Raw genomic sequence first — 19,639 nt, 5'->3', positions numbered from 1 at the left:
TCTCATGATGTACTCTGCATATAAGTTAAATAAGCAGGGTGACAATATACAGCCTTGACATTCTCCTTTCCCTATTTGGAGCCAGTCTGTTGTTTCATGTCCAGTTCTAACTGTTGCTTCCTGACGTGCATACAGATTTATTAGGAGTCAGGTCAGGTGGCCTGGTATTCCCATCTCTTTCAGAATTTTCCACTGGTTGTTGTGATCCACACTGTCAAAGGCTTTGGTGTAGTCAATAAAGCAGAAATAGATGTTTTTCTGGAACTCTCTTGCTTTTTCGATGATTCATTGATTGTTGGGCAATTTGATCTCTGGTTCCTCTGCCTTATCTAAATCCAGCTTGAACATCTGGAAGTTCACAGTTCAAGTACTGTTGAAGCCTGGCATAGAGAATTATGAGCATTACTTTGCTAGTGTGTAAGATGAGTGCAGTTGTGCAGTAGTTTAAACATTCTTTGGCATTGCCTTTCTTTGTGGTTAGAATGAAAACTGACCTTTTCTCGTCCTATGGACACTACTGAGTTTTCCAGATTTGCTGGCATATTGAGTGCAGCACTTTCACAGCATCATCTTTTAGTATTTGAAATAGCTCAGGTGGGGTTCCATCACCTCCACTAGCTTTGTTTGTAGTGAGGCTTCCTAAGGCCCACTTGACTTCCCACTCCAGGATGTTTGGCTCTAGGTGAGTGATCACACCATCGTGATTATCTGGGTCATAAAGATCTTTTTTGTACAGTTCTTCTGTGTATTCTTGCCACCTCTTCTTAATATCTTCTGCTTCTGTTAGGCCCATACCATTTCTGTCCTTTATTGAGCCTATCTTTGCATGAAATGTTCCCTTGGTATCTCTAATTTTTGTTTTGAAGAGATCTCTAGTCTTTCCCAATCTGTTGTTTTCCTCTATTTCTTTGCATTGATCACTGAGGAAGGCTTTCTTATCTCTCCTTGCTATTCTTTGGAACTCTACATTCAAATGGGTACATCTTTCCTTTTCTCCTTTGTCTTTAGCTTCTCTTCTTTTCTCAGCTATTTGTAAGGCCTCCTCAGACAACCATTTTGCCTTTTTGCATTTCTCTTCTTGGGGATGGTCTTGATCACTGCCTCCTGTACAATGTCACAAACCTCCGTCCATAGTTCTTCAGGCACTCTATCAGAGCTAATCTTGCGTAAGATGTCAGAGTAGAAGGACAGTGTGCTCATCTTCTCCTGTGAGAACTCCGAAACTACAACTTGCTGCTGAACAGCTGTCAACTGGAGAATGTTGGATCCCACCGAAAAAATATACCCTACATCCAAAGGCAAAGGAGAAGCCCCAGCAGGATTGCAGGAGGGGCAAAATTGTGTTTATATTCAAACCCTTTACCCGCCAGTGATGCTCAGAGGGCTCAAACAAACCTTGTGCGCACCAGGACCCAGAGGCCCCACAGAGACTGAGCCAGAACTGTTTGAGTGTCTCCTGTGGAGGTACAGGTCAGCAGTGGCCTGCTGCAGGGACAGGGGCTCTGGGTGCAGCAGAGCTGGGTTTGGCATAAGCCCTCTTGGAGGAGGTCGCCATTAACCACACCATAGAGCTGCCAGAACTTACACAGGACTGGGAAACAGACTCTTGGAGGAAACAAACAGAACCTTGTGCCCCAGGACCCAGGAGCAGGGAGCAGTGACCCCACCAGAGACTGACCCAGACTTGCCCTTGAGGGTCCAGGAGTCTCTGGTGGAGGCTTGGGTCAATGGTGGCCTGCTGCCGGGTTGGGGTCACTGAGTGCCCCAGTGCACGAATGGGACTTTTCAAGGAGGTTATCTTCATTACCATTACCTCCACTACCTGCCATTATCTTCCTTATCTCCACCATAGTTTGGCCTCAGGTCAAACAACAGGGAGGGAACACAGTCCCACCCATCAACAGAAAATTGGATTAAGACCCAGATTCCCCCTCAGTCTCTCCCATCAGGAAGCTTCCATAAACCTGTTATCCTTATCCATTAGAGGGCAGACAGAATGAAAATCACAATCACAGAAAACTAACCAAACTGATCACATGGACCACAGCCTTGTCTAACTCAATGAAACTATGAGTTGTACCCTGTAGGGCCATCCAAGACAGACAGGTAATGGTGGAGAATTCTGACAAAATGTGGTCCTCTGGAAAGGGAATGCCAAACCACTTCAGGATTCTTGCCTAGAGAAATCCATGAACAGTATGAAAAGGCAAAAATATATAACACTGAAAGATGAACTCCCCAGGTCAGTGGGTGCCCAATATGCTACTGGAGATCAGTAGGGAACTAACTCCAGAAAGAATGAAGAGATGGAGCCAAAGCAAAAACAACACCCAGTTGTGGATGTGACTGGTCAAAGAAGTAAAGTCCATTGCTGTAAAGGGCAATATTGCATAGGAACCTGGAATGTTAGGTCCATGAGTCTAGGCAAATTGGAAGTGTTCAAGCAAGAGATGGCAAGAGTGAATGTCTACATTTTAGGAATCAGTGAACTAAAATGGACTGGAGTGGGTGAATTTAACTCAGATGACCATTATATCTCCTACTGTAAGCAAGAATCCCTTAGAAGAAATGGAATAGCCATCATAGTCAACAAAAGACTCCGAAATGCGGCACTTGGATGCAATCTCAAAAATGACAGAATGATCTCTGTTCATTTCCAAGGCAAACCATTCAATATCACGGTAATCCAAGTCTATGCCCCGACCAGTAATGCTGAAGAAGCTGAAGTTGAACAGTTCTATGAAGACCTACAAGACCTTCAAGAACTAACACTCAAAAAAGATATCTTTTTCATTATAGGGGACGGGAATGCAAAAGTAGGAAGTCAAGAAATACCTAGAGTGACAGGCAAATTTGGCGTTGGAGTACAAAAGAAGCAGGTCAAAGGCTAACAGAGATTTGCCAAGAGAACGCACTGGTCATAATAAACACCCTCTTCCAACAACACAAGAGAAGACTCTACACATGAACATCAACAGATGGCCAATACCAAAATCAGATTGATTATATTCTTTGCAGCCTAAGATGGAGAAGCTCTATACAGTCAGCAAAAACAAGACCTGGAGCTCGACTGTGGCTCAGATCATGAACTCCTTATTGCCCGATTCAGACTTAAACTGAAGAAAGTAGGGAAAACCACTAGACCGTTCAGGTATGACCTAAATCATATCTCTTAGGATTATACAGTAGAAGTGAGAAAATAGATTTTGGGGTAGATGGTTATGAAATGACAAGTGTAAAGACATAAAATAAGAGCATTGCTGGTGATTTGGAGGGGAGTCTGAATGGCCACTGTGGTGTGTATGACCCGAGTAGGGGAGGGAGTTGTCACAGATGGAGTCTGTGTGGTGAGTGGAATCCAGGACTTGTATCATCCTGCAGGTCCCTGTCGTGGGCCAGTGGGATGGGCATTCTCAGAGTATTTTCTGTAGAGAAGTAATGTGATCTGACAAACATTTTAAATGTGTCGCATTGGTCCCTGAGCTAAGAACAGTTGAAGGACCACAGTGGTAGCAGAGAGACCAACTGGGAGACTATTCCCATAACCCAGGACAGAACGTGACGATGGCCTGGATGAGAGCAGTAACTGTGGTGATAAGAAGGTGGTGGAGACAGTGGGACATTGCTAGAGACTGACTATATTTAGAAGGAAGAGCCAGCCATTTCCTGAATGGTCAGCATGGCATATAGAGGAAAGGGAGTAACCAATGAGGAAGGGCCTGAGGACTTTGGCATGAGCAGCTGTAAGAATGAAGCTGACCTTAATGAGATAAGGAAGCCCAGTCTTTACAAGAAGATTATGTTTGGTTTGCATCATAATAAATCTGGGAAACGTAGTTCACATTCTCTATGTATAACAGAGGTCCTTGTGTACACTAGTTTGGAGTTTCACAAAGGTCCAAGTAGAGATGAAAATGTGGAAGTTGTCAGTGAATAAGTTCAGTCACTCAGTAATGTCTGACTCTTTGCGACCCCATGGACTGCAGCACACTAGGCCTCCCTGTCCATCACCAACTCCCAGAGTCTACCCAAACTCATTTCCATTGAGTCAGTGATGCCATCCAACCATCTCATCCTCTGTCATCCCCTTCTCCTCCTGCCTTCAATCGTTCCCAGCATCAGGGTCTTTTCAAATGAGTCAGTCCTTTGCATTAGGTGCATCACCTGAGTTGATTAGCTTGAACAGTGAATAGGAGGAGAGTGATTGGAAGCACCAACTCCTTCTGGGCATTTTGTTGAGAAGGGACACTGAGCTAGATATTGGCAAAATATATACAATCATGCAGGAGTTTTGCTGTGATTTGTTTTTAAGGTGGAGAAAGTTGAACATGCTTTAGTATGCTGATGATTATTTTCCTGTCGAGAAGAACAATTTGATGATATAATGAGTCAAGAGGATAAAAGCTCATTTTTAAATAGATGAGAAGAGAATGCATCCTGGTGTACAACTGGGGTGCCCTTCTTCAGTTAGGAGCATGCAGGAGATGAAAGAACCCGAGTCTGAAGGTTTGTGTGCATGTGGATGGTAGATACACAGATAAGAGCCCTTGGAAACTCTTTTCTGCTTATTTATAATTTGTGATTATAATCTCAGCTGCAAGTGAGGCAAGGAGATGTTGAAGTTCTAGGAAAAAAAGACATATGGAAGGGTTAGTTGTCCGGGAATGTGAATTGTCCTTAACTCTGACTTATTTTTCAAAAATCATAGGACTAAAATACATAATGTATGTTTACATATTCAAATTGTAGGTTAGTTATTAATAGATCTCATACCATACCTTGTTATTTGTTGGAGAGTTTAAAATATCAGTGGTCATTTTGTTTCATTGTATCCCCTGCTTGGTTTTAAATACAGTAAGTCTCCTACATATGAACCTTCAAGTTGCAAACTTTCAGAGATGAGGACATGCGTTTGCATGTCTAATCATGTAAATTAGTTCATGTCTCTGGCATGCGCTGTCACGTGTGTGCATTCTCCATAAGTGGCTGAGCTTTTGTGTACTTTACTGCATATTACTGTATAGAGTACAGTAGTACAGTATCTTTATTTCAAGCCCAGGACATATGAAAGCAAGTGCAAAAACACCAATGATGTAGCTGGTACTGCTAAGAAGTACTGGAAACAAAAGTGAAAATGATTGAGAGAGTGGAGTGAGACAAAAAGATGGTAAATGTTGCTTGTTCCTATAACATGAATTGTTTAACCTTTGGCAAGATTCTAAAGGACAAGGACACAATCATGGAACATGTGAAGTCTGCTGTGCCAATGATGTTGACAATAATATAAAAGAAGCTTGGAGAAGTGATGGAGGAGATGGAGAAACTTCTGTGCGTAGATGCAGGGTCAGCATCAGTCTCCAGTCCTACTCAACTTAATGCTGATTCAAGAGAAAGCTAAAAGCCTTCATGAAGACTTGAAGAAGAAACACGTGAAGCATCAGAGCATCTTTTAATGCCAGCCATGGCTGGTTCCATCAGTTCAAGGCTAGAGCCAACCTTCACAATGTAGAGGTAAATGGCAAGGCAGCGAGTGCAGATTTGGTAGCTGCCAGAGAGTGTCCTGAAACGCTTTGAGAAATTACTGATGAAGGCATGTGTTTACCTGAGCAGGTTTCTAATGTGGTTGAGACGGGACTGTACTGGACGAAGATGCCAGACTGCTTACATCAGTAAGGAGGAAAAGTTGACGCCAGACTGAAAACAGCGAAGGGTATGCTAACTCTATAATTTAGTGACAAGGCTTCCACAATGTGAAGCTGAAGCCTCTTTTAGTTTATCATGCAGGGAATCCAGGAGCCCTGAAAACAGCCAAGATTTCTTCTCATGTTGTGTGGAAGAGTCACCCCAAAGCCGGGGTTACAGGAGCCGTTTTCCAGGATTTGTTTTTCCACCACTTTATCTTTAAGATAGAGGAGTACTGCTTGGAGAAGGACACCCCATTCAACACTGCTTTGCTGCTCTACAGTGCTCCGGGCTGTCCCCCATTCATGGATGACTCATCCAAACGTCACAGTGGTACATCTGCCACAGAATACTATATTGCCTATCCAACCTGTGGATCAGGGAGTTACAGTGACTTTGGAGATATATGATTCATGTCACGACTTTTGTCAGGCAGTAAAGGTGAGTGATGAATCAGGAGCAACTTTGCAACAACTTTGGAAGGACTGTGGACTTCCCTGGTGGCTCAGACAGTCAAGCGTCTACCTGCAATGCAAGAGACCCGGGTTTGATCCCTGGGTCGGGAAGATCCCATGGAGAAGGAAATGGCAACCCACTCCAGTGTTTTTGCCTGGAAAATCCTATGGTTGGAGGAGCCTGATGGGTTACAGTCCATGGGGTCGTAAAGAGTCGGACACAACTAAGCGACTTTTACTTTCACTTGGAAGGACTATGACATCCACAAGGTGATAAAAACATTGACTTTGCTTGGTGTGAGGTTACGGCCATCACCATGAATGGGGTTTGGGAGAATCATTGTCCGCAGTTTGTGCACGATTTTTTTGGATTTGAGAAGGTGGGTGAGGAGGCCAAAGAGGTCTTCAGCAACCCAGGGAGCCTCAGTGAGAAGCTGGAGCCAGAGCTGCAAGAGGAAGACTTTCCTGAACCCTTTGCTGTGCACATGAGGAGCTTACTGATGAAGACCTGATGGAATTGGAGGCCCAGAGAAAGGATGAAGAGAGACAGGAGGAAGGGGCATGCCATCTAGGACACGGACAAAAAGAGCCACTACCCAGTCATCATTGGGTCATTTTTGCCAAAGGTTAGATAGACTTGAATCCAGCAAGGAACCAGAACTTGTGCTATCAATGTCGGGCATGAGTTGAATTGCAGCTTGCAATTGTAGCTGACAGTCCTTCAGCTCTATCCTCTCCCACTTCCTCTCCCTTCTTCAATCAGTATCCCTTCTTGCCTGTTCACTCGGTACCAGTCCCTGTATGCCAGCTGTTATACTGTACTACTGTACGTTGCAAGGTATGTACGGTAAGATTAAAAATGCTTTATTTTTTTGTGTTTTTTTTAAATGTATTGTTTGTGGGAAAAGTGTTACAAACCTATTGTGGTACAGTACTATTTAGCTGATTGTGCTAGTTGGATACCTAGTCTAACTTTGTTAGACATGGGAACAAATTGGGTCTGGAAATGTGCTATCAGAACAAAACACTTTTGTATGTAGGGGACTTACTGTAATTTTCTTTGCTTTTATTCAACTTTTTGGACTACTGGTAGCCAAAGTTTGTAGCTTGTTAAGGGAGACGCTGATTTAACATTTTCAAATGAACAGCAATATTCATCAACACAAGTACAACCATAGGAGATGAATTCCAATATTCAGGAGCAGGAGATCCTCACACAGCTTGCTGACATCTCCATTTTATCAGATGTTGTACACTTGATTGGGCACATGTAATGGTTTCCACTTCTACTGCTTTCTGCTGATCAATAAAGAATTCCTTTCAAAACAGATCTCAGGGTATATTTTGGTGGGTGGGGGTCTGTACTACTCATAATCATGTTGTTTTTCAGTCCCCAAGTGGTGCCTGACTGTTGGCGACCCCACAAACTCTAGCATCCCTGTCCCTCACCATCTCCTGGAGTTTTCCCAAGTTTGTGTCCATTGCATCGGTGATGCCATCCAACCATCTTATCATCTGTTGCCGTCTTCTCCTTTTGCCTTCAAGATGCCCTAGCATCACGGTTTTTCCAGTGAGTCAGCTGTTTGCATCAGGTGGCCAAAGTATTGGAGCTTCAGCATCAGTCCTTCCAATGAGTATTCAGGGTTATAGTTATACTCAATGTTAAATGTTTGGGCAGGCTTTTCAAAGGGCTCTGGTTACACAAATCCATAAAGTGATAAAGAGAAAAAAATAGCACCAACAAATAAACAAAAGCATTCTTATAATAGCTAGATAATAAAGACACCTTAAAAGTCAACTTGTGTATGTTAAACCCAAACTCCTAATATATACACACTACTATAAATAAAGCAGATAACCAACAAGGACTTACTGTATGGCATGGAGAAATCTACTCAATATTTTGTTGTAACCTATAATGGAAAAGAATATGAAAACATTTCTATATATGTATGTATAACTGAATCACTTTGCTGTACACCGAGATGGTAAAGAATCTGCCTGCATTGAAGGAGACCTGGGTTTGATCTCTGGATTAGGAAGATTCCCTGGAGAAACGAATGACTACCTACTCCAGTATTCTTGCCTGGGAAATCCCATGAACAGAGGAGCCTGGCAGGCTACAGTCTAGGGTTGCAGAGTCAGACAAGGCTGAGTAACACATTATAAATCAAGTATACCTCAATAAAAACGTAAACAAAAACAAAACAAAGGGGATAAAATATCTTTTGAAGAAAGATGATGAAAGTAAACTAAAGATGACTAAAAATAAACTAAAAATGAAAATAAACTAAGATTTTATTATTTATAAATGTAAAATAATATAAATATATGAAATATATAATAAATAATAAAATAATCTATAAAAAATCAACTTTTATCATTAACCTCAGGGAACCATGGTCTTGTATGGACCCCAATGTCAGCGTCCATTTTTACGTGAGCTTTTGTGTTAAAAGCATGTATGCAATAGTTGCAACGTTATCCTTTTACAAGATCATGTGTTATTAAAATGTAGTAGTTACTTGTGTCTATGTTTTGGAAAACTAGCTTCAGTGTATTTGTAGGACAGAAGTCATTTTTTTTTTTTTTAGAAAATTTAATTTGGAAAACAATCTTGTCTTCCATTTCTCTTACGCTCTTAACGAAGAGTGAGTTTGTAGAACCTGAAGCATAGTGGGGAGTATGCTGGTTGTTGTCCTTTATATGCCCCAGCCCTGGCCTTACCACTGTGTCATGCAGCAATGATCTGAAGTTTAGCTGAGGGAATTGGAGAGCTGAACTGAATTGTCAGCAAAAATGAACTATTTTGGTTTTCTGAGAAATACTGTTTGTATCTATATGATGCAGATCATGAAACTGAGGCAGAGGCGATAAAGGCAGCTTCGCAAGGTCACACAGGTCACACAGCTAGCAGGCAGTGGTGCTGGCATCTGAACACAAGCATCCTGGCCCTCCTGCACATCGTGGCATGTCCCTCTTCTGATCCCAGCTGAGAAGGGCTCCCACAGCAAACTGGCTTCTCAAGGGAGCATCGTGAATTCATGTTGCTAATTCCTCAGAGCCTAAATATGTTTGCTTCTGATGAAATGCTCTTTAAAAATCTTTCTCATCTTCTTCGCATTCTTTTCCTTACGATGTTTTACCTGCGTGTGTAAACTCTCCCATCATCATTCATGGGTGATACTGCTTTGGTAAGCAGGGCAACATGAAAAAGCTCATAAAGATTTTAAACAGATTTCTTTGTTGAAAGTTTAGTGAAAGGGCTGAATATGCATGTATCTTGTATGAAGAATTTCACCTAACATGAAGAAAATAATATAGCAACACTTTCTCTGAAATGAGAGTTACAAGTCAGTAATTTCTTTCCCTCCTATTGCCTTGCAACAGGCTTTTGGAGAAATCCTAGAAAATAAATTACTTGGGTGTTTTTTTCCCAGTCTTAACACAAATCATTGCTAATGAGTAGCTTCTTCATGATGTAAAAGAGCTTCAGGTTCAGTGTATATTGTGGAATCTTCAGTGCTGATTGAGTACAGTGTCCATATAGTGAATCTCAAAATAAGTGTCCGAATGAAGATTCAGGGCCTTCCAATGACAGGTGATGTACATTTAACAACGGATCTGATGGTTTTCCTGCATCCTGTCTGACAGAGGGAGAAGAGAAAAATAAAAACACTATGTATACACTTCATTCTCAGAAATAGGGTTTCTTGTTTTGAAAATTAAATTGGTATAATTGAAAGAGGATAGGAAGAAGGGAACTGTTGTTTACTGTTAGAATTAACATTAAGCATAGAATTTCAGATTTGCAAGATGAAAAAGTTCTAGAGTGATTTCACAACCATGTGAGTATACTTAACACTGCTGAACTGCATACTTAATAGAAGTTAAGATGGTACATTTTGTGTTATGTATTTCTTAACTACATAAAAAATTGTACGCAGTACTCTGTTATAACTTACATGGGAAAATAATTTGAAAAAGAATAGATACATGTATTCATATAGCTGAATCACTTTGTTGTATGCCTGAAACTAACACAACATTGTTAATCAACTATACTCCAAAATAAAATTTTAAAAAAGACACCTTGGTTGCATCCAAGTTTTGATGATTATGAATAAAGCTGTTATAGATATCAAAAAATAGACAAAATATTTTTGTGAAGTTAGAAAAAATAAACTTTAAAAATCAGTATGTATCCTTCTACAGGATTTTTGTAAATCATATACATAAGTTTCCTAATGTAATTTTTAATGTACCATATGATTTGTGTATTTTCTGGATACCTCTTAGTCATTTCCTTGTTCATTTCCAACTTATTCCTTTTTATTATGATTGTTCTGTTCAGTTCAGTTCAGTCACTCAGTCCTGCTCTGCTCTTTGCGAGCCCATGGAGTGCGGCCCACCAGCCCTCCCTGTCCATCACCAACTCCTGGGGCCTACTCAGACTCATGTCCATTGAGTCGGAGATGCCATCCAACCATCTCATCCTCTGTCGTCTTCTTCTCCTCCTGCCTTCAGTCTTTGCCAGCATCAGGGTCTTTTCCAAGGAGTCAGTTCTTCGCATCAGGTGGCCAAAGTATTGGAGTTTCAGCTTCAGCATCAGTCCTTCCAATGAATATTCAGGACTGATTTCCTTGAGGATGGACTGGTTGGATCTCCTTGCAGTCCAAGGGACTCTCAAGAGTCTTCTCCAACACCACAGTTCAAAAGCATCAATTCTTCAGCACTCAGCTTTCTTTATAGTCCAACTCTCACATCCATACCTGACTACTGGAAAAACCATAGCTTTGACTAGATGGACCTTTGTTGGCAAAGTAATGTCTCTGCTTTTTAATATACTGTCTAGACTGGTCATAACTTTTCTTCCAAGAAATAAGTGTCTTTTAATTTCATGGCTGCAATCACCATCTGCAGCGATTTTGGAGCCCAAAAATAGTCTCTCACTGTTTCCATTGTTTCCCCACCTATTTACTATGAAGTAATGGGACCAGATGCCATGATCTTAGTTTTCTGAATGTTGAGTTTTAAGCCAACTTTTTCACTCTCCTCTTGCACTTTCATCAAGAGACTCTTAAGTTCTTCTTTGTTTTCTGTCATAAGGGTGGTGTCATCTGAGTATCTGAGGTTATTGATATTTCTCCCAGCAATCTTGATTCCAGCTTGTGCTGCATCCAGTCCAAGGGACTCTCTATTATGATTGTTACCGTCTGTTTATTAATTTATAGGAACCCTTTATGTAACTTTATCTAGAAATGCTTATAATCTTTATATAATCAATGAAATTGGGGTTTGCTTAATGGGACATGTGATACTCAACTGTAATTAGAATCCAACTTCTGGTGTCTTATACAGTTCAGTGGTCCTTCAGCTTTGTCTTTCTTTGGTGTGAAAATGTTCTCCTTTTTCACTCTTTGTTTCTAGTAGAGCATTTTATTATTTATCCCTGGGCTTTCTTCTATTTTTTTTTTCACCTTTTAAGTTTTTCCAGACTCTCCAAAAACTTTCATTTGATTTCTTTAGTAATGTTTTTTGGCTTTCTCTAATCCTTTTAAACACATTTTAATTTCATTTAATACTCTTTGAGGATAATTTGACTTCCACATCCTCTAATATTCCACTCCATGCTGTCGGTCCAGTGGTCCAGTTGTTTTCCCCTGTGGATTACTGAGCTTGCTCTGTCATTGAGCTGTTGTGTTTGTTGGACAGAATGTATGGGTCGTGAAAGCAGCAGGCTCTGAGCCATCTCACAGCTGCCGTAAGTCACTGTCTTGTTAGGGCAGCATGTACTCGGGTGGCTTACACAGGGCTCAGCTGGACAGGACAGGAGGCAGGGAGACCCATGGAAACAGGACATTAAATTACCTTCTGTGAATTAAATTATCCAATCACATGTGATGCATGAATTTATATATCAATGTGTATTTTATATATGAAAAAATGCTTTTGGTGTAAAATAGCCTTTCTAAATGGAGACTCTGGCCATGTGGACAGCAAAATAGTCTTATGAGAATGTGAGCCTCTCCTTTGCCTCTCAGGGTACTGAAGCATCCATACATGCACAGTGAGCAGCAAAAGTAGTGAAATCACTCAAAGGCAAACATTTATGTAACATTTGTATTCAAGGCAGAGTTTGTGGTAATGGAGCAATTCATTAAGAATGTGTTGCTGTCTGATGACATGCTTTTTAATCAATTATTCTTTTAATTCATTTGAACCTATGCATTTTCAAGTGACAGAAGGACTTTCCTAGAATCGACTCAGAAACTGATACACCATTTCCATATACTTTAGCGTAATCCATCTAAGTACTGTAAATGGAACCATTTTAGCCAATGGCATTTGCACATTTGGCAGTAGTCAGAGTAGGTAAGAATGTTAATTTAAAAAAAATGTGTGAAATGGAAGAATCTGTGAATAGTTCATGGGAGACTGTGAAACCTAGAAATAAAATTATCTAGCTGAGTGTTTTCTTGGCAACAAAATGCCCACAGTATTCATATTATCATTTGGTAAAAATTGTCATTAGCAGTATTAGCATTTCATTGGCAATACTGCATGCAAATTCGTCTAGTATTGTAACGTTGAATAAAAGTGGTTTCAAATACTGATAACATGATTAAGTTTTGTGTCTGTGTGAATCTGTCCAGTAACACTGGCTGTCAGGAAAAAAAAAGTACTGCTAACATTTGCAGCGATAATAGTTGCATAGTTCCAGAATATAAAGCATTCTGAGTCAAATCTTGTGACTACTGAAAAATAAGTCAGAATAGTCAACTTAGGATAAAGCCTTCAATACCTAGTGTATAGTATTTCTAAACATCTGTAAGGATATTGATAGACATATATGGCAGTATAGTAATATAAGCTCCTGAAGCACAATCATTTTCATAAACAATTTATCAAAATTGAAGAATTGACTATAATAGTGTGCTCTAATTCTTGGATAATTGGTAACCCACATAAAATATCTCTGTTGTACCCAGAATATTTGATTGAATTTCCATTTTATGCCATGCTACTCACTGAAAAAAAATTACATTAAAATTTCAGCATACATATTGTGAAACTGGCTTTACTGAAATTCAGCAGTTAACATTCCTGCCATAAACATCACTATCCACATGTTTTGTGGTAAGAATAAAAACCATTGCTCTAAAAAGAAGTAGGGAGTTTCCAAATATTTTATATTGAAGTTCATATTAAACAAGGGTCTTTCATTAAGTACAGAGTCTTGTGATCACTAAATTGCTATAAAAGGTTTTATATGTTTCTGAACTATACAATATTGAGTATACAGTTTCAGCCTACGTGGCTGAGGATCGGAGGAATTTATGGAAGAAGGTCAATCAAAATAGGGCATATGTGTTACTTATTGCCACGAGAAGAATGCCTTTGCTTTCCCATTGTTTGCTGTTGTTGTTTAGCCACTAACTTGTGTCCCTCTCTTTTGTAACCTGCCAGGCTTCTTTGTCCATGGGATTTCCCAGGCAAGAATACTGGAATGGGTTGCCCTTTCCTTCTCCAGGGGATCTTCCCAACCCAGGGGTCAAACCCAAGTCTCCCGCATTGGCAGGCAGTTTCTTTACCCCTGAGTCACCAGGAAAGACCCATTTCCATTGTTTACAGCCTATAAATAAATGAATGCATAGATTACATTAACCTTTATTTGTCTGTGTTATCAGATATAGCTCTTCTTTGTATTTGCACTGCAGCAAATATGTATGAACAGATACCTTGTCAATTAATTTTTAATTTTATCTCTGCATATTGACCATAGCATTTTTTTCTCTCTGGCATTTAACTATTTTCTTTGTTATGGGAGACTTCCATTCACCTCTGCCTTTCTTTTTATAACCTGTTTTGTTAGTTTGGGCCCATATTTAAAGAGCCCTTGGAGTGTGCTTGCCTTGAAATATTTATAATGGATAATATAGGGATCTTGCAGTCAGAGTGCTGTATGGTATCTGTAAGTAAATCATGAGGATGATTCATTCAAGCTTTCTTTCAATGTATTTTCTTACCCACCACTGACAAAGGGAGAGACTGGGGGTGCAAGAGCTGGCTAAAGGGAGGTATGGGTTGGTGGATGATGTCTATAATACGGGCCAGAAAAATGTAGTTTCAAAGCATGTAACTGAAGTTGCAGCCCTCAGCCTTTAATGCCCAAACAGCCACTGTCTAAATTGCGGCAGGCCTGGCTGCAGGAAGTGTGGCCTTTACCAGGCTCCATTCCCCATGTATTTCTGGGAATTGGAGTTCTACCTTACCCCACCCATCTGCGCTGGGTGGCTGAGAGCTGACCCTTTCTTCTAGAAGCTTCTCTTGCCTCTCATGTGCAGCCTCTCTCTCCCGGGGTGGCTATTTCTCTCCTGGACAGCTGTCTCACCAAGCCCATGGCTCAGAGCATAGCTGGATCCAAGCTCTGCCATCTCACACGACTTCCAGAAAGCGCCACATGGGCAAGAATGACTCCAACTCCAGGCTACATATCTCTGCTCTCAGGTGCATAGGACAAGACTTGTCCCTTGCTGGGCACTGCTTGCTGAGTCTTCTTCTGTATTTCAGGGGCCAGTTCATCCTCTGTCGATAAGACGGTCCTGACCCAGGTTGCCCCCAGTCTGTGCTCACACAAGACCCCATGCCCACCCCCTGCTGTGCTGACCTTAATCTGCCAAAGCTAAGCAGAGGAAAATAAGTCCCCAGCTCACTTCCCTTTTGCCCAGTCGCAGCTCAGCCTCCAAATTAAATAAAGTAAAATGATAAAACGACAGACATGTAAATTCATGGAGAAAGGAAGAAACCTATTTAAAAGATATTATTATGCAAAATGCTTGTCTCCTAGGTATTATAATACATTTACATAACCATAAGACTTATTAAAATTTCCCCCGTATCAAGGAAGCATTTTGCACTGAAATCATTTAAAGTACAACCTGTAGAGAACTACAAAAAACTGATAGTTTAAAAAAGAAAAATATATCCTATCCACACTCCCCCATCTGTTTCTGCTGTGTGTGTGCTGAGTCCTTCAGTTGTGTCCAGCTCTTTGCGACTCTATGGACTGTACCCCGCCAGGCTCCTCTGTCCGTGGGATTGTCCAGGCAAGAATACTGGAGTGGGTTGCCATTTCCTTCTGCTGTAGATCTTTCTGACCCAGGGATCAAACTCACCTCTCTTATGTCTCCTGCATTGGCAGGAGGGTTCTTTACCACATCTGTTTGTATTGGAGTCCATTCACTGCTAGAAAAATCTGTTTCAAGTGGAGAGAGAATTTAAGGGAGAAGACATATTGCAATTATTTTTCTAAGTAATATATATTCTGTTTTATTATTCAGTACTGCTATTACATATATAAGTATGTACTAAGTGTATATTTATTGAGTACAAACTTTGTGTGTGACACCACTGTAAATCCTTTCTGAATGTAACATAAAGGCCCTAAGGATGTGATGTAGAGGCATGAATAACTGGGTACGAATTATGTATTTCCTATAATTCTGTGTTAATTCAATTATCATTAGCTGACTGTTCATCTCACATCAGCCTATGCCAGATAGCATAGAAAATTAATACATTTATAACAAAAGTTGTAGCTTTCTGGAACCTATGTAATTGGATAAAAATGTGTACATGAAAATTTGAGGTGATCTGTAGGTAATATATAAATAAATCACAAGCTATGCATTATAAGTATTATAAGAAATTGAAACTGGCATAGGGGATTAGCTTGATAAGGAATTTTAAGATTTAACTTATATGCAGAGTACATCATGAGAAACGCTGGGCTGGAAGAAGCACAAGCTGGAATCAAGATTGCTGGGAGAAATATCAATAACCTCAAATATGCAGATGACACCACCCTTATGGCAGGAAGTGAAGAGGAACTAAAAAGCCTCTTGATGAAAGTGAGAGAGGAGAGTGAAGAAGTTGACTTAAAACTCAACATTCAGAAAGCTAAGATCATGGCATCTGGTCCCATCACTTCATGGGAAATGGATGGGGAAACAATGGAAACAGTATCACACTTTATTTTGGGGGGCTCCAAAATCACTGCAGATGGTGACTGCAGCCATGAAATTAAAAGACACTTACTGCTTGGAAGGAAGGTTATGATCAACCTAGATAGCATATTAAAAAGCAGAGACATTACTTTGCCAACAAAGGTCCGTCTAGTCAAGGCTATGGTTTTTCCAGTAGTCATGTATGGATGTGAGAGTTGGACTATGAAGAAAGCTGAGCACTGAAGAATTGATGCTTTTGAACTGTGGTGTTGGAGAAGACTCTTGAGAGTCCCTTGGACTGCAAGAAGATCCAACCAGTCCATCCTAAAGGAGATCAGTCCTGGGTGTTCATTGGGAGGACTGATCCTGAAGCTGAAACTCCAATCCTTTGGCCACCTCATGCGAAGAGTTGATTCATTGGAAAAGACCCTGCTGCTGGGAAGGATTGGGGGCAGGAGGAGAAGGGGACGCCAGAGGATGAGATGGCTGGATGGCATCACCGACTTGATGGATATGAGTTTGGGTAAACTCCAGGAGTTGGTGATGGACAGGGAGGCCTGGCGTGCTGCGATTCATGAGGTCGCAAAGAGTCGGACACGACTGAGTGACTGAACTGAACTGAACAAAGGTTTTTTGACTAAAAAGGTTTCTTGGAATTTTAAGAATCGACTTAGCCCAAAAAAGGCTTTTCAGTTATAGTAAAATATTCCTGAGATATGAAGATATACATGAAAGAGTCTCAGAATATACAGTCTAAATAAAGAGAAATATGTGAAATGGGAAGATAGGGCCAGTTGTCTGGTGCTCTTGAGATTTGCAGGTCAAGTTCAAGATGCACTTCTGATGGTTTTGCCCCAAGAGTCAAGCATATGCTATATATGCGTGATTTACTGGTTTTGATTGATTAAATTATAGTGCAGTGAGTAAATCTGGTACATACTTGCAAAACCTTTTAGTGTTGGGAGAAACAAGAAGCAAATTAATATCCAGTATTCATGCACCATCCATAATTTATGGGGAGAGCAGAATCCATACACACAAATATCAGTGACGCTCACCGAGTGGAGACAGGCCAGGAGAGGGCGCTCCGTGGCCGCCGCCGGGACGGAAGAGAGCCCTGGCTCCTGGTGGCCCCGCTGGTGAGGAGGCACCTCAGCCTCTGGGAACGTGAGCTCTGCGACCAGAAGCACACATCCAGGCCCTGTTCAAAGACTCCATCATGCAGCTGTGCACCGCACGGCCTGAGAGGCCACGGCATTCCTCAGGGAATACTCTGAGAGGTGGAGAAGAAGGAGGCAAAACGGATCCGGAATCTGCAGAAAGCAAGCTCTTGTGCAGACTCAAGGAAGGATGAAGTCTCTCTCTGTCCAACCAACCCAGTGGTGAAGGGCTGGGGGCGACACGGTGCCTTCTGCGGTGAGGTCTACACTAAGCAAGAGGCCGCATCCTATGTTCGGAAGGCTGGACCAGAAGTCTGCAAGACAATGGCTGCTTCAGTTAAAGCTGTTGAAAAGAATGTGCTGTTTTCACATCTTGATGACAGTGAGAGAAGCAATCATTTTGATGCCGTGTTTCCACTTTCCTTTATTGCTGGAGAGACTGTTATTCAGCAAGCTGATGAGGGGAATAATTTCTTTGTGATTGATCGAGGAGAAATGGAAGTCTCTGTCAACAGTGAATGGGCAAGCAGTGTTGGGGAAGGAAGGCGCATTGGGGAAATTGCTTCGATTATGGAGCAGCTAGAGCCACCACTTTCAAGGCCAAAACAGATGTGAAGTTGTGGGGCATTGCCCCAAGACAACTCTAGAAGGATGCTCCTGGGAAGCGTACCGAGAAAGCTGAAGACGTGTGAGGAGTCTTTTAGCAAAGCATCTATTTTAGAGTCTCTGGACAAGTGGGAACATCTCAGGGTAGCTGATGCCATGGAACCGGTCCAGTCTGAAGACAGGCAGAAGACTGGTTTAGGGAGAACCAGAGAAGGAGTCCTTCCTTCTTTTAGAGGGTTCAGCTGCTGCGCTGTGGCATTGGTCAGAAAACGGAGAATTTTTTGAAGTGGGAAGATTGTTTTGGTGAAATTGCCCTGCTGATGAATTGTTCACCTGCTGCCACCATGGTTTCACGTGGCCTGTTGAAGTGTGTCAGGCTGGACCTGTGGAATTTTGAACGTGTTCTCAGCCTGAGCTCGGACGTCCTCAAATGAAACGACCGGGAGCACAAGAGTTTTGAGTCCTTGTCTGTCTGAAATCGGCCTCCTGTGCCTCCCTGCCTGCCTCTCCCTGTCCAGATTCTCCACGCAGATGGGCTCTGTCCCTCTTTGCAGGGATGGGTGGCCACTGGCATTGCGGTTTCTTGTTGGTTTCCATTACATTTCCATTCTTGTTGGTTTGCATTTACAGCACTGTTTTTATTTGGGAACATTAACTGAGTGCGCCTACAAAGTAAAATAAATAGGAAGCGTTCTGTAGAACTCTTTGCTATTCCTACATCTCTGTGTTCAGTGTTAGCATTCACCCTGGGCCCTGCAGGCCATGCTTTCTGGTGAGATCAGACCCTGCACCACGTGGGTTACCATAGACCCATGATGTAACCATGCAGGATCTTTTTAAGTGACCGAAGTTTCATGTTATCATCAGCGTATTTTAGACTGTGGCCATATATATGGCCATATTTGTATTTCTTTATAGAATAAATGATGTCTCATTGAAAGTGAAGTCGCTCAGTCGTGTCCGACTCTTTGCAATCCCATGGACTGTAGTCTATCAGGCTTCTCTGTCCATGGGATTTTCCAGGCAAGAGTACTGGAGTGGGTTGCCATTTCCTCCTCCAGGGGATCTTCCCGACCCAGGGATCGAACCCAGGTCTCCTGCATTGCAGGCAGACGCTTTACCCTCTGAGCTACCAGGGAAGCCTGATGTCTCATTAAGCTCTGACAACTAGGAAAAAGACATGTAGAAAAATTTTAGTATAGTAGAAAGACATCTGCCTGTGTTTAAACTAATTTAAGGGCAGGAAACTGCACAGTTTTGCTAATTATCAGATGGATATGATATGTTCGCTTTTTTTTAACAAGAATTTTTATTTGTCAAACTAATTTGCCTAGTTTTGTTTTTATCTTGTTCTTAATGTTTCCTCTTCTAAAAGCATTTGAGGTGTGGCTGTCTATTCCTGTCTTTTGCGTTTCACACCACATCATAAGCTGCAAATATTGGGTTCTGATTTAACTACATCTGACTCAGCTCATAAATTCTGATTACACCTTCATTTATCTAGTTAGTGCCAAATATTGATCATCAGATGCTGAACTCAGAATAAGAATTTGAGGTTTGCACTCTTGGTAGTTAACCTAGAGCTTTTGGTTAATGTACATCCCTCAGTTGACTCTGGGATAATAACCCCTTATGCTCTCTAAGCACTGATTCCAGGAGCCAGGATTTGCTGGGGAGAGACAGACGAAATGTGATAACAGAGAAAGGGAGGTGGGATTGCTAAAGG

General features: G+C 41.4%; 1 protein-coding gene and 1 pseudogene across 1 annotated transcript in view; both read left to right on the top strand.

Annotated features, from left to right (window-relative positions):
* The window catches only part of ADGRB3 (adhesion G protein-coupled receptor B3), an 822,367-nt gene that overhangs the window by 106,793 nt on the left and 695,935 nt on the right, over positions 1–19,639 (top strand). The window lies entirely within an intron of this gene.
* LOC145520840 (cAMP-dependent protein kinase type I-alpha regulatory subunit pseudogene) lies at positions 12,479–18,389 on the top strand (annotated as a pseudogene).

This window comes from Giraffa tippelskirchi, chromosome 9, assembly GCF_054371585.1.
Source record: "Giraffa tippelskirchi isolate mGirTip1 chromosome 9, T2T-mGirTip1v1.2.pri, whole genome shotgun sequence".
NCBI classification, from domain to species: Eukaryota; Metazoa; Chordata; class Mammalia; order Artiodactyla; family Giraffidae; genus Giraffa; species Giraffa tippelskirchi.
Note: the sequence above shows the minus strand (reverse complement) of the source record. Positions and strands in the feature narration are given on the sequence as shown.